Here is a 14547-nt window from a genome sequence, read left to right as displayed (position 1 = left end):
GGACGAGCACGATGGGGCGTGCATGATGTATGACAAAGTGCCTGTTAAAAATAAATATTATAGGAGGCGGGGAAAAGATCCGAGTGTGCCGTTGGAGCGGGGAGGGTGGGGGGGGGGGCAGGGGCAGTGGGGGATGATGTAATAAAATAAAATAACAGCTTCTAACAATTTAATGGCCTGACAGAATAAATTATGAGGAGTTTTTTTTTTCTTTCCTGTTTATTTTTCCTTTTTTTTTTTTTTTTTTTTTTTTTAGATTTATTGCCGGGAGCAAAGATCAGCCTGTTTACTGATAATTGTTTCCAAATTTGGCACAAATGACCATAAATAAATAAATAAAATGAGAATCTACTATCCCTTTAGGGGGAGGAGGGGGTGGGATGGATAGGACAGCAGTAGCTATGGGACAGAGAAATAGAAAAAAAAAAATCGGGGGCTCAAATAAACGTTGGCAAATATAAAACATTGAGGGCTGATTTCAGGACGAGTGATCTTCTGGATCGGCAGAATTCGGGATCCTGAAATCCCGAATTCTTCCTCTTTTTAACGTCAAATGAATGAATTGACTGGTGGTCGGCTTGTCACTGCAGGGGTTGGTGAGAGTGACCAAAACTATCCACAGCTGACTGACTATTCAGGCCGAAAGAAACAAACTCAAAAAAAACTAAAATACACTCTACCAACAGACTGCTAGAGAAGACGTCTGACTCAAAAAACAACCAATCACCCTCTACCTTCCACCCAGGACAGTGAGAGATGTTGCTTCCGCTGCTGCTGCTGCTGCTGCTGCTGCTGCTGCTGCTCCTGCTGCTCCTCCTCCTCAAGGAGGATGGGACACATTCGGGCCGCAGCAAAAGTTTGAAGAGCTCAGAGAAGGAGCAGCCGGAGGTCTTTGTGTCTCCTTGTAGACACTGTTTGTTGTTTCTCCAGACATCAAATTCATTGATTAATACAAAAAAAAAAAAAGAATGAAGAAAAATGCTCCGCAATCAAACAAGACAACAATCGTTTCACAAACAGACCAGTCGGCAGCTTTTCCTTCATACATCTGATTGGGGATGAACCGCCACAAGTTGAGGGACACACTGATGACATCTCGAGGGAGCGTTTTCTCCTCTTCTCACTCTGGGTCGTTGGTCACTTTAGGTTACACAAGTTTGCCAACCTCATCGTGGTAACAAACAAACACACACACACACACACACACACACATACAGCAGTGACGTAGAGGTGTGGAGGCACCTAATGGTTGTGAACCAAGCGTCAAACATTTTTGACAAAGGAGGCGGAAAAAAAAGGCGGCTTTTTTTATCGAATCGACTGTCACCGTGTGACGTGTGTGATGTCAGACAAAACAACAACAAAAGAACCCCCCGCCCCAAAAAAACAAAAACAAAAAAATCAAAGCAAATCAAGCAAAAACTGGAGCTCGTGGTCGTTTCACTGACAATGGTTTTTTAACAAAAGCAACACAAGAAAAAAAACAACAATAAATGTGCATTTTAGGTGCACACACACACACACACACACCAAACAATAGCAGCACTTGACTTCGACACCCTGCTGGCCACAGCTGGAACAGACGCCCAAAACGCATTAAATAATGAGAAGAAAAGTTTGGGAATTGGACGCACAACCTTGATATGTTTTTGCTTTCTTTTACTCCCCTTTCAGAAACTTCACTGTTGGGAAATGTGGAAAAACAAAAACAAAAAAACAAAAACCAAAAAAAAAAAAAACAGCCCAACCAAAATATTTTTTCTTTCACTGCTGCCTATTCACAGTTGCAGGGGACACGATCGGGTTTGCTCATCTAAAAAATTGCCAATAAGTGGAACTGAATGAGCTGCACTAAATCTTCAAACTTCATATGTATATATATTCAAAGTTAAGTTCTTTGACTTCGCTGCACATTTTTTTAAAAATCAGAAAGACCTTCTCAACTTCCCTCTTCTTATTTTTTCCCTCTTCATTACTGTGCTCTAGTTTTGTGAATATGAAATCTGAGTCTTCAGCTTTGCCTGTTATTTCAGCGGCTCGCTGACTCGAGAACGAGCACCATTGTTGGTTTGTTTGTTTTTTTGTTGTACTTGTTGGACTGGTTTCGTCGTCACCACCTGTCACCTCCGTTTTGAAGCGTTATGTGCATCAGAAAATATTTCTCGGCTTATTGCGTCACCATCGGGTTGTAGCGGACGGTAAAGACTTCGCGTTCTCTTCCTGAGAGACTGATTCTGTTTTCTTTTCTCTCTGTCTGGCGTCGCTAAAATTAGAACCTCCAACTTGACTCTTTGTTTAGGTCGACTTTTGGTATGAAAACTGACATGAGTAACAGATGAGAGGAAGAAGAGAAAAAAAAAATAGAGATAACAGAACAAGAAGAAAATGCATATTTTTTTTCGTCAGGATGTCACACCGGATGTGAAGCAAATGTATTTCAGTTCCGTCGGCGGTAACGACGCTAGGCTGTCAGCCGCAACGATGCCTCTCGCACCCGCCAATCAAAAACTTACGGGGAGCGGGGAGGGGGGAGGGGGGCGGTGGGCTGATATTTATAAACGCGCTGCCGCGGCGCAGTCGCTCTGTGTTTTACTCGCCGTTCGGAGACACTTCCGTCATCTCGCTCGTCCCTCGAAGGTCGGTGTTGTTGTCGTTGTTTAAGGCATCGCATGAAAAAAAAAAAAAAAAGTGTAGTTTTTTTTCTCTTAGTAGTGGCGGTGGTGGGAGGGGCATCAGTCACAGGCGCTCCAATTCCTCGCCACGGCGCTGACCTTCAACACCAGGCTGACCGTCCCGTCTCTCTCTCGCCCCCCCCCCTCTCTCTCTCTCTCTCTCAGTCTCTCTCCCCGCCTCTTTCATCATCTCATTGCCGCCTCCCATTATTTCGGATGGAGGTCATCCTCACTGACATTTTTATTCTTCGTCTGCGCCGCAGCGTTTTTCTGTTGTTGTTGTTGTTGTTGTTGTTGTGATCGCAGCCAAGCGGGCTCTGAAAGGCCTCACTAGTCTTTGACGCCGCCTGAGGGAACAGATCGCACAACCACACCATGACGACGACGCAACACACAAGCGAGTCACTGTGGACTGAATGCAGGAGGAGGTGAAAGGCAGCTGAGGACGGACACACAACAAGCTATAAATATTAGCGTTTAGCTTTCCATAAAATAAAACTTTTGGCCCGATCCACATAGAATGGAGCGCAGAGCTAAGTTGCGGTCCTTTTTGCGGCGACTTTGCGGGTGTGATCTCCGCCACCTTTGCACCATCGTATCCACAAAGGTTTTTGTGCTCATGATCTGCAGCCGCAAAAATGCCCCGAAATGCGGCACCTTAAGGAGTCAGAAGCACAAATTGCGCTCTAGTAACCTGACCACGCCATAGATTGTCAGATATTTATATATCACCAGAAGTTTAATTTTCGACGGGATGCTTTATTTATACTGTTGTCATTTAAGTTTCTCCCGAACTCACACAAGAAAAGAGACAGTCGCACACGTCTCCCCCAAACATCCCCACAGCCCTGCACACAGTACACACACCTTTCCGGGGTCTCCGTCGGGCCTCTTAAATGGGAAGTATAACACGTCCGCCCCATACTAACCGCAACACAAACATTAATAAACAGTGGAACACATACAAAACTGAACACATGTTGGGAATGCTACCATATGAGTACAAATGTGCTTGATTGTACAGAACGAAGAACAAACTCGACCCTTTGAATCATTTTAATTCGTCTGATTTCAAAAAGGTAAACATTACAACCGCGGTCATGATCAGAAGGCAATCGAGGTGCGTCAGTATATTCATATATATTTTTCATTGTGTTATATATTTTAGCTACCGCCACTTGAGTGCGATTTGTAGCTGTTTACTGGCTGATCTGATGGAGTAAGTGCAGGTTTCAAGTGTCAGTGAACTTGTAATAAATGTTTAGCGTTCTTAATACATAAATGAATGAATAAGTAAATAAATAATACATTTATTTGTTTGATAACGTGTGTGTGCATGATATTGTTCTATAGATACACACCTCATAATCAGCTCATCAGTGAGGAGAGTCACTCTGACGCCAGAAACACTTTGACTGTCGAAACTCGAGTCTCGCCTGGTTTTGGCTGGCAGTGTTTACGTCTGTCAAATTACGTGCAAAACGTGAGCCCAAACTCTTTGTGGATCTGTCACTGTTTCAAATGAAGCGTATTTACATACGAGAGGGTGTCATTTTGCGAGAAATTACTAATTTAAATGTATTCGAATGAGTCTGGCGCACTCCTACCGCTACCTGCGCCTCTTTCGCATTCTCTGACGCTTTTCACGTTTCCATCCACTCACACACACATATTTTCTGGCGCAAAAGCCGGGAAATCACTTTGTGGATCTGGCCATTTGTGTCTCTGAGGAAAACAGAGGCAGTTAGCGACAAATATCAGCCGTGAGCTTTCCAAAACCTAGCGTTCGGTCACTGAGAAAATGGCAGTTAGCAGTGGACCATACTAGGGTTTTTTTTACTTGGTATCAATCCGATACCAAGTGAAGACAGGGCTGGTTATCGCTCATACTGATACTGGTACTTTATGGTTGAAAAGTCACAATTGTTGAATAATTTTGTAATTTTTTCCTTGAGTTAGTTGATTATAATCATTGTTAACACAACAGGACAAAGGCTTTTGTCAATTAACTTCAATACAAAACAATTTCACATTATAAAAAATTACAAAATCATTCCCATTTCACTACACTGACACACAGACACACAGTTGTTAAAAAAAAAGCAAAATAACAAAATCAAAAGTGTAACAAAATTTAAAATCTAATAACACGGCCACAAAAAACACCTTTTATTTTGTGCAGATATTTGTGAAAACAATAAAGTCAAGTTGAAGGTCCTAGAGTAAATTACTGGACGTCTAGAAGAGAAACTGCCAAAAAAAAAATATATATATATATATATCTGTCTCATCACACAAGTATCAATTCGATACCAATCCTCACCTTGGTATTGATATTGAGATCACTGGGATGACTATCGGTCAACCTCGAAGAAGCCTGCCAAACCGTCCAGTGCCTCAGGAGGGGGAAACAGTGCTCCACCAACAGTGTTTATGGTGCGGGTGGGGAGCTGATAAAAGTTGATTGATTGATTAATCTCCTTATTCCCACCGTCACATCTTCCGCTGAGGGAGCAGAGCCAGGGGACTTGGAGCAGGACTCGTCCATTACCCAAGGTGAAGTCACTGAGGTGGTCAGAAAGCTTCTCAATGGTAGTGGACGGTAGTGGTGGATGAGATCGGCCCTGAATACCTCAAGTCTCTGGATGTGCAGGGACTGTCATGGCTGACACGTCTCTATGATATTGCTTGGCGGTCGAGGACAGAGCCTTTGGATTGGCCGACCGTGGTGGTGGTTCCTCTTTTCAAGACATGGGACCAGAGGGTGGGCCCTAATTACTGGGGGATCACACTCCTCAGCCTCCCCGGTAAAGTCTACTCCTGGGTACTGGATGAAGGACGTGGCCGATAGTCGAAACTCGGACAACAATGCGGGTTCCATCTGGGTCACGGAACACTCGACCAGCTCCACATTCTCCACCGGGTACTTGAGGGTTCATGGGAGTTTGCCCAACTGGTCCACATGTGCTCAGTGGATTTAGAGGTGTTCAACAGTGCTCCCTGAGGCGTCTTGTCGGGCTGCTCCAGGAGTATGGGGTCCGGGGCCCTCTGTTAAGGGCCGTTCAGTCTCTGTATGATCGAAGCAGGAGTCTGGTTCGCATTGTCGGCATTAAGTCAGACTTGTTCCCAGTGCGTGTTGGACTCCTGCAGGGCTGCCCTTTGTCACCGGTTCTGTTCATTATTTTCATGGACAGAATTTCTAGGTCCATCCAGGGGCAGGAGGGGGTGAGGACCTCCAATGTATGTGCGCTGGGGCAGTTTGCAGCCGAGTGTGAAGCGGCTGGGATGAGAATCAGCACCTCCAAGTCCAAGATCATGGTTCTCGACTGGAAAAAGGTGGCTTGTCCAGCAGGTGGCGACGAGTTAGTGTGGGACCTGAGCACCGTGTTCAGCACCTGAGGAAGCGGGAGGAGCCACCAGGCCCTTGATAAATGGGTTAGAACAATACGGAAAACAGAAAACCTCTGTAGGAAACCCGGAAAAAAAATGAATGAATGAATTGTTTATTTTCTCGATCAAGTAATAACAACTTAAAAAACAGCTCTAAGTTGAAAAAAGGAAAAAAAAAATAATTTCAGTACTCAATCTGTTCCACAACTTTAAACCACAGATACACGAAAAGTTTTCTTTGTTGTGCAAACATTGCAAACCCTTAACCTTTTAAGCGTGACACAATATTTGTATTATGTCAGATGTCAGGGATCTGTATGGCAGTCTCCACAATACCCCACAGGCTCATCAAAATGTTTTATCCACTTTGGATAATTTTCCACATATCTCAAACAGACCCAGCCATCATCACTGTAATTTACAGGGTGACTGCGAACATCCCTGCTGCCTCCACCGGCACTGGCTGGGCGTTTCCTCCCACAGCTTTTACCACGTTGATCACTATAACTATAACTCACTGCGCCCTCCGTCACCATTAGCGGTGTTTTGATCACTCTCGGCAAAATTCGCTGTCTTTCTCTCTCTCTCTCTCTCCGCTCCCACTGTGTCGGTCTTTCTCTCTCTATTTATACTCCGAAATCTGAATATAAACACCTCCACAAATGCTGCTCAGATTGAAGCCACAGGTGTCTGCCATCTCCTGGTGTAAAGTGGAAACTACTTTTAGCACCATATTTGCTGCTATGGCCTGTTTAATTCAGCAATGACGCTTGTCGCAATTTTGCAACCATGGCGTCTAAAGGGTTAAGTTCAATGGCTCTTAAAGTATAACCCCCCTCTCTATTATGATACTTTTCCTGAATATTTTTTTGGTAAAAGATAATTCCTTGCTTTATATAATATTTCAGCTATTTTATATTCTACCAGATCAAAAAACTTAAAAAATTTTGATTTGAAAAATAAGTTGTTGGTATTGTGACGGCCTGTGGGGAGCCTTCTGTGCCCAGCCCATCTCCAGCTCCTGCGCAGCCAGCTCGTCGGCCTGATTAGGGACACCTGGAGGCCGATTGGGTGTGGCTGGAGGAACACAAGAGGCTGGTGCTCTTGCTGGGACTCGGTCGCTGCATGCGGGAGAAGCAGGACCTCTAAAGGAGAAGCTGGGGGTTGCTTCGGGACTCTTTTTCTTTGTGCCATGGGTTAAACTTGGGTTGTTTGCACTCGCACACATTCACACACACACACACACACCTTATCAATTACTAGACCTACACGCATCCATTTCATTGCATTACTGATTACGTTTTTGTTGGTTTATGCAGTTTTCATTCATTATTGTTACAGCTTCACCCACAGCCTGGTCTCCACCTTTTTGTCGGCCTCACAGGGCTTAAGGCATGACACTGAAGTGAACATTGTACACAATTCTCAATGCACTTTTCTGCAGCATTAAAAGTGACTGAAGTAAGTTCTGAAAGTGTTCCCCCATACCTCTGTACCATAGTCTGGATAGGGAAGAATTGATCAAGGACATATTTTGCTTTTGACCAGTTTTCTTTGTTTTTTCTTTAAAAGTCCCAACAATGACTCTTAACTGTTTTCATATCTATATCACAACAGTCAGTTGATGTTTTGTTTTGACATTTTTAAACAATTTATATAATGTATTTTTCTTCTATTGCTCTAAGAAACATAGTAAACTGGTTCCTTTCTATAACCTCTGTTAATATTTGTGGTCCTTTGGGGTTCGGGGATTTTTTTCCACCAGGTTCGGGTCCAACACTGATAAAGAATTTATTAAACTTATCAACCACCTCCTCCCAATTATTCATTTTCAAATCATTATCAATAACATATTCAGGATAATTAGTCTGTCTAGAGGCATTTCTTATTATACTATTTAAAATATTCCAAATCCCTTTAATATTATTTTTATTATCTTCTAATGAATCATGATATTCCTTTTTACATATTCTCACAATATTTGTTAACTTATTTTTGTATTTCCTATATTTATTTCCAGCTTCTTTTGTTTTATGTTTTAGGAACTCTATAAAGCGTATTTATCTTTTTACAGGCATTTCGAAGTCACTTTGTAATCCACTGATTGTATTTAAGATTTGTTTTTTTTTGTTCTATATTGTTTGACTGGACAATTCTTATGATAAAAGTATGTGACGAAGGCCCGTCACTGAGGACGGACACACACACACACACACACACACACACACACACACACACACACACACACACACACACACACACACACACACACACACACACACACACACACACACCTCTGTCTCTGTGGTGAGTGCACGCGTCACAGTTTCTGCACATTCAACAGTTTATACCACTCCCTACAGCCATTCTTAAAGAAAACGCACAGTCTCTGATTAAGCATATTTGGTTATTTATTGACATTCATACTTATTCTGTAGCTGTTTGCTGAGGGTCCAGTTAACTGCTGTCTCTCTCCTCCAGTCACTAGGTCTGAACAAAAGCTGCTCCGTATCAGCGCTGTTTATTGTAGGCAGGAAGTAGCCATCTGCACAGGTGCGCTAATAAGTGGAAGATACCATGTGCGGTCCAGTATAATTGTCCAGTTAACTGTGTGGTGGGTTAATGCTGGGGTTTATTTTTCAGGAGGATGAAGTAGCTTCCATCTGCATACTGTTTTGAATATGAGAGCTATGACATAGCGCCTCTGCTTTTCTTTAATACTCTTTAATTTGTCAGTTTGTTGATTACCTCTTTCTTGTGGGTGGGTCCAGGGGGAGGGGCTTGGCAGATAAAAGCCACTGGCCCACCGGAGTTTGGAGAGAGAGGCTGCAGACTGGAGCAGGAGAAAACCGTGTGCTGCCTAACTTTCTTTCCCTTTGTTTCTTTTTTTCAGTTTTGGATGTTTGAGTTTTCTTTCATGATTTTTGTGTAAATAAATCACCTCGACCTGCTTTGCGACTCCAGCCAACATTTTGTTCTTGGAAGCTGTAACCCACTTTGTGACAAAGTAAATAAAATTCATCATAAGCATTATCAACATATTTTTCTTTGTATTTTATTCCCCAGTCTTGTGCTATCAAATTGTTTCTTGAATTATCCCTAGACTCATCTGTCCTAACCCTTCTATATTGAGGTTTATTGTCTTGTCTATTATTCTTGTAATTATTATTATAGATTGTGAAAACTGGCAAATGATCACTGACATCACAGACCAACAGTCCACTCACTGTGTTATTATCCATTTGTAAAGATATTATCAATAAGTGAGGAACTATGGGAGGCAATGCGGCCAGGTCTGATCATTTTAAGGTGCAGACTTAGCCTGTACAATGTGTTACATAAATTCTTCTGTCATTTTGTGTTGGTTTTTGGTTTATTAGAGCAATATTAAAATCACCAAAAAATAAACATAACTTTTTGATTTGTTTTTGAGAAATGTTCCTCCATCCAATCCCCATAAAAATCTATCTGAGCCAGGTGGAGCCCCTAAAGGGACATGGAGAGAGAAAAAACAAAAAAACATTTCAGGTGCGCACCTGAAAGTTTCTGGTGCTCACCTAACACTTTCACGTGCGCTGTGAAGTGGCTGTGTCAGAGCCATGAACAGTGCAGGACCTGACGTCAGGTGGAAAGAGGTGAAAAGGCCAAGCAGACCAGTGTGCCCCCAATGCATGTTCAAAAAGTTAAAGCCATTTGTGCTTCAATTATGCATGATTATTGTAGGACAACAATTTGATAACAATAAGTCTAGGGGACACAAGAAGATATATTAGTCCATCCCAAATTCACAATTCACTAAATTAGGGAATTTCTCTCTCTCTCAAAAAAAGTATATGTCACCACTTACAGGGTTTAATATACCATTACAACCTTACCTGAATGATGCCAAAAAAGCAGAACTGAATTAGACTTCTGTCCAAATATGTGCCTCCAAACAAACCACGGTCCTTCAGGTCAGTAAAGAGAGAGATGTAGAATTCCATCGATTCCTTTCTGAGAAAGCCCCACCAACTCTCTATGCGCTGATTAGCTGTGCTTGCCCCTTCGATCTAGCTGTCGATGCCTGTGGTGTCCGGAAAGTTGCGACGGAGAAAACGTTGAAAGTCTCTGACTTTAACATTCTCTGTCCCCCGATCACCTCTTACAATCCTTGGACAGCCATTTGTTCTCTGCACTGCCTCCATGTAGTAGCCCCCAATGATTTTGGGGTCACTGCTGGCGGAGAATGCATTCATCCAGATCATTTTCCGGGAAAACCCGGCAATGCATCCATTGATACAGATACCAAATGGTTTAAGCTTATCATACGAGTCAAAGTGCCAAATGTAATTGGGCCCTTTAGCAAAGTAGCTGCGGCGATGGAGCCGTCTCCTCCTTCTAAGTTCAACACCCCTTGGGTCAAGTTCTTTCAGAATTAAGCGCACCTCTTCTTTCTTGACACGCAATCCTGCCTCTTTACATTTTGTGAACATCCACCTATAGCGGCAGAGCCGGCCAGATGTTTGAAGTTGTTCCTCAATGAAATCAAATACACGATCCAAAGCGGGATATCCATTACGCCGAAACAGACCACAGGACTTCAAAATTCTCTTCAGGTTTCTCTCGGACACAATATAACCATGGCGACTTGCAAGCAATGTCCTTATAATGAAGGTCCCAGGTCAAAATACACAAATACTAACTCCTGTACTGTCATTTTGTACAGAAGAAAACTTTTAGGTGCTCACCAGAAACATTTCAAGTGCTCACCTAAAAGTTTCTGGTGAGCACCTGAAAGTTTCTGGTGCGCACCTGAAATGATTTTATTTTATTTTTTTCTCTCCATGTCCCTTTAGGGGCTCCGTAATATACAACTCACAAGGTTATTTTTCTTTTTTCCAATAACATTTCTAATGTAACATATTCAAAAAAATGATCCACTGCAACTGACAATTTTTCATCAACTTTGAAATTAAATTTCCTGTCCACAAACAAAGTCACACCACCAGCATTTTTGTTTTTTCTGTTCGCATAGACCAGTTCATATCCATCAAGTTCAAAGTCAATATCTCTATCACTGTTCATCCAAGTTTCAGATATAGCAATAATACTGAAGAGCCACGTAAACTGGCTTAGGAAGTATTTTTATGTTAAAATGTGTTCTCGGTGTAATATTGGCAGTTGCTATTGACATCAAGAAAATAAATTTCTGGGTCAATGTCATTTTCTAAGTCATGTGTATGGTACTCAGTATATTGAAAAGGGTTTAGCTTCCTAGTCTTCCCGGTCAGTGATCCTTTGTGCTAAATTACTAAGTCTAGGATGTATTTGGGTTATGTATGCTGCCATTGAAGGTCCACGCGGCTACTCATATCTGGTTTACTGGTGACTTGCATGTTTCTTTGTTACTTTGGAGTACTGCTACGAGGGTGGATGATACATTTGTCGTGTCTTAGATAGGCTATGTCCTCTTCTTACTTATTGCGTCAGTGTAGTCTTCGCTTAGGTAGATTTTTGTTCCTTTCAGGTCCTTGGTATGTTGGAGAATGGTTGATCTATCCTTATTCCTTAAAAACTTCACAACTATGGGTCTGGGTCTGTCAGCTCCAGGTTTCCCTGTGCGGTGGGCCCTCTCCATTTCAATGTCCTTATTTATTTGAAACTTTTCTTCGAAAACCTTCTTTAAGGTTAATTCTTTTGTTAGTGTTTCCAATCTGGTGTTAGTGGAGTCCATTATGATTTTAAAGGTCACCTATTATACTAATTTTCGGGCCTTTGTATTTGATTTCTGGCCCCTCCAGAGCAGCAACATACGATTCCCCGCACTGAAAACTTTGTAGATCTGTGTGCCACGCAGCTCGCTTCCTCGTATTTCCTGCATCTGGCGAAAACGCTCTGTTTTACTTCACTCCACCTCCGGCCTCCTCCCTGTACGCCTCCCGCCCAGCCCACTCCGCTGTGGTTGGTCGCACTCTTCGTTGCTGCTGAGCCTCACTTCCTCAGTTTGCCGGTGCCGGAGTGAAGAGTAAACGGCAAACTTTACGAAACAGGCACAATTTAAACACTTACCGTCGTGAAGGCTTCACCCTTTAGCAGCTGTTTAGCGGCTAATCCAGCTTCGTACGGGCCCAGCGCGGGCTGAGTTACGGCCGCAAGGCGGACCGAAGGTCCCTGGACGTTTTTTGTGCCTTCCGTGTCCCCGGAAATATATTTTACTTTGTGTACTGACCGTGTTTTTGTTTTGTATTTTTGCCAGACATTTTAATAGGGCTTAGAATGATTTCGTTTCATACTGTTGACTTTTATCAAAACACTGTCCTAGCAGAGAAAATATGTACGCTGAAACGATCACTTCAGTCATAGAGTCATTTATTATTAGACAAGAATATCTGCACAACTTAAGTCCACACAAAGCAGGAAGAGCTCTATACAACCGATGTTACCATGCTGGCAGCGTGAACATCGCTATAAGGAGCGAAACTTGCGAGTCAAAATCGCTGCCTCTTCAGTTTCACTGCCAGCGAACACAACACACATAACAAGCAGAGACCGGCCGAGTCGAGCCCGTCTCACTCCCGTTGCCGACCGGACCGGTGTTCTATCGCATCCGCATTAGGCTGAACAAACCTCCAAAATTTTCTCTCTTCGTTCCACTCCGACGGTTGTGGTCCTTGGTGCTTCGGTAGTCGCTCAGTATTTTTTATTTTATGTTTTTTAATTTCCCTGACACCGAAAAAACATTTTCTTGGAGCAGCGCATTGCGACATCACTTCTGGGGCAGAGCGGGGGAGGGCGGAACCAGTCCGAGAGGGTGTCGGAGCTTGGCCATGAAAGGAGCTCCGGAATGCAATCACGTCATTGCGTTCCCAGTGTTGAAAAAATCTCTGTGAACAGAGCGTTTAGAACCATGCCCAACAACTTGCAGGGCTCACGTCCAAACGCATGAACGTCATTATTTGACGAGTAGAGTTCAACATTGGAACAGTTTTTAAAGCTCAGAAAAGTGGAAAAGCATCATAGGTGACCTTTAACAAAACCTTTAAAATTTTCTTGCTGTTGATGGAGTTGTTAGCCGTTGCTGGGGCTGATGCAGACCACACCGCCACACGGGCCCGGTGTTGCTCACCTCCGCTGGGGCTGGTGACGTCCTCTCCGCTGCTGTTGGGGCAGGTGTCGCTAGCCTCTGCTGCTTGCTCAGTTGCTCTGCTGCTTGCTCCTAATATACAAAAAAAAAGATTTATTTTTTTTCACTGCGGAGCCAAAAGCGGATCAACGGAGTTGATCAGCCAGTCGACATCCAGACAAACTAAATTGGTGTCAAAGTGTGTGTGTGTGTGTGTGTGTGTGCCAGGCACCAAAGTGTGTGAGGGGGCCAGATGTTGGTGGTGGATATGGAGGGACGTCTGGGGACCTGCAGCCACTGGCACGCCAACACACACACACACACATACACACACACACACACACACACGTAAATGCGCGTGAGCACGCACACACACGCTGTGATGACACGCTGAAGTGAGACCACAGAAATCCAGTTAAATCCAGATCTGCCTTCAACCCTCGGTGACATTGAAACATTTGGACTGCAAAGGGACAGAAGTGCTGTTGCTTAGACCAATAGAAAGATTTTAACGAGTTGGTAACAGTGGGAATTTAGGGCTGCCCCTTCATTGACAGCCAGTCATTTAAAGTCATTTTTAGTCCTTTCACAACCGACTTTGGAGTCCCCTGCTGGTCAAATGAAAGAAAGCAGATTTAATTGGTAATTTGACGTTGGCCTTTCTTTTTTTAAATTCGAAAGGTCCACCCATGTTTTTATACAGCCAATGGTTCAACGCGAGAAAAAAAAACGACTTCACCCAAGAGATCAAAGATTTGCTTCCCATCTGGAAACATGTCCGGACCTCCAAACTTGGATTATTGTGTGTGACCAAACTCATTCCATCAAAGAGTTGCACATGATTTTTGATAATGACGACGACAAACAAAAAAACATGCAAAGATTGTATCCAGTGTGTGAAGACCCAACGTGAGGAATGAGGAATGAGGAAAGGGAAAAGTTGCGGGGCTGTCAGATTCAGATTCACTTTTATTTGTCACTTAGATGCACTGTTTAGGTGCATACATGTGAAGATGGCGCCAGTGTGTGTGCCTGTTCGTCTGCCGCTGTCAGTTTTGTTTGTGCTTGTACTGGTTTTGTCACTTGTCACTGGGAAAGTCAACTCTCAACTTACGTATGATCACCAAGCACTCCTGGATATTCTACTTGCTGGTGAAAGTTTGATCAAGTTTGATCCGGGACAGAAAACATTTCCTCCACCTCTTCTTGCGTAAATACCTGCTCACCTCTTCCGTGTGGCGGCCCCTCCTCCCAGGCGGAGACACCTCAGAGGTCGGGGTAAACACTGCGGCTGACTGGTGAAGCTGAAAGCCTCTCTGGTGTCTTCGTCAGCATCTACTTTGGCCGGATATGGATCGATTCGTCACTACTCCGTCTGTCGTC

The 14547-nt window shown here is 43.4% G+C and overlaps 1 protein-coding gene across 1 annotated transcript in view; it reads left to right on the top strand.

Moving 5' to 3' along the window:
* Positions 1–14547, top strand: part of b3gnt5a (UDP-GlcNAc:betaGal beta-1,3-N-acetylglucosaminyltransferase 5a) — a 309683-nt gene that overhangs the window by 37846 nt on the left and 257290 nt on the right. The gene's annotated exons all lie outside the window — the stretch shown is intronic.

This window comes from Nelusetta ayraudi, unplaced genomic scaffold, assembly GCF_046127955.1.
Source record: "Nelusetta ayraudi isolate G7.1 ecotype Tasmania unplaced genomic scaffold, CSIRO-AGI_Nayr_v1 ptg000001l, whole genome shotgun sequence".
NCBI classification, from domain to species: domain Eukaryota; kingdom Metazoa; phylum Chordata; class Actinopteri; order Tetraodontiformes; family Monacanthidae; genus Nelusetta; species Nelusetta ayraudi.
The sequence above is the reverse complement of the archived record's forward strand: the minus strand, read 5'-3'. Positions and strand labels throughout refer to the sequence as shown.